Source organism: Epinephelus moara, chromosome 4 (genome assembly GCF_006386435.1).
Source record: "Epinephelus moara isolate mb chromosome 4, YSFRI_EMoa_1.0, whole genome shotgun sequence".
Lineage (NCBI taxonomy): Eukaryota > Metazoa > Chordata > Actinopteri > Perciformes > Serranidae > Epinephelus > Epinephelus moara.
In genome coordinates this window covers 19,942,070-19,943,462 of record NC_065509.1, presented here as the reverse complement: position 1 = coordinate 19,943,462, position 1,393 = coordinate 19,942,070, and the positions used below count along the sequence as shown (strand labels likewise).

The 1,393-nt window shown below is 40.8% G+C and overlaps 2 protein-coding genes across 3 annotated transcripts in view; one reads left to right on the top strand and one right to left on the bottom strand.

Annotated features, from left to right (window-relative positions):
• Positions 1–1,393, top strand: part of LOC126388928 (uncharacterized) — a 22,080-nt gene that overhangs the window by 12,157 nt on the left and 8,530 nt on the right. The gene's annotated exons all lie outside the window — the stretch shown is intronic.
• Positions 1–1,393, bottom strand: part of LOC126388927 (uncharacterized) — a 34,389-nt gene that overhangs the window by 29,206 nt on the left and 3,790 nt on the right. The gene's annotated exons all lie outside the window — the stretch shown is intronic.

Below are 1,393 nucleotides of genomic sequence, written 5' to 3'. Positions count from 1 at the left end.
GTTTGTACTGATGTGGCATTTACAAAGTTTTGGGGACTAAGTGGTCCAAATTATTTTAAATATCTCAACCATTCTACCATCTCATGTCCCGACAGTCCTTTTCATTCACATATTGTGAAATGCAAGGACGTCCATTTCAAACTAGATCCTAAGAATCTGAGGGACATTTTCAACAAGAGTGATATCAGCAACACTCTGTCACATGTTAAAGACACGGATAAGAACACACTCCGCAGGGGCATTACATCTGCTCGAAAAAAACTTGTGAACCTGGCAGAAACTTTATTTGGTCTGCGTGGCGATCATTTGGACCGGGGAAAGCAGGCTATTGGTTCTTTGACTTTTCTGCCAGCAGTACACCACAAAGTTTGTGAAAAATTACAGGAGCAGTGGAAAGAAATGGTCAACAAGAGTTCAATGACGCCCATCAGAGAATACATCACTGAAGAATTCAACTGTGCTGTAGTCCATCATTTCAGAGAACAGTTAAAGTCATTTCTGGGGAACAGCAGCCCACTGCAGCTTCACCGCACTCCTCTGATGTGAAGGAGAATTTGATGAATTTATAATCTATCATTGATGAATTTATGATATATCATTGTACATTAAAGTCCCAGCTGTGAAGGAAATTTGTCTATTTATTTTTTCAATAACACTTTCACACATGCTGGTCTTGAAGTCATATGTGTTTTCATAGAAAGACTACTAATCAGATGTACAGCCACATGTTAGGGCTCTGACACACCAACCCAGGGGCTGGCAGCTGGTCAATGTCCAGCCATCGCTGGTGAGCATCACTGGCCTTAGTTTTTAACGTGCGTTTCGCACCATTGGCACTTGTCAACTCTTGTCACCTGTTCTTTTGGGCAAGTCAACAAGTCTACGCTACTTCTCTCCTGAGTGCACACCCTGAACCTACAGACAACACCTACTTAGAGTCAGAATCAGCTTTAGTGGACACGTATGTGAATGTCAACAAGTCATTTGACTCAGGCTATTAGTGACTCTCACTGTATTTACACATACACAGCATTTTCAGGAAGACAGAAATAGACATGCAGCTGAATGAAGACAGGTAAAAACATAGAAATAATTATTATGTAAACACAAGTAGGTGGAAAAATAATTGCATATTTAAACACATTTAATTAAGCAACAATCAACAGCAACACACAATGTCTACATGCAGGACAAACTGTTTCTGTAAATTGGGAACAAGACTCAAACGGAGCAAGAGTGCACAGAGTGCTATGATAAAGGGTTTACATATTTCCCCCTGTCAACAACAGTTCAATGACACCCATCAGAGAGCTGAAGAAGTCAACAGTGCTGTAGTTCATCTTTTCAGAGAACAGCTTCAAGTGATTTCTGGGCAACAGTAGCTGCCTGCAGC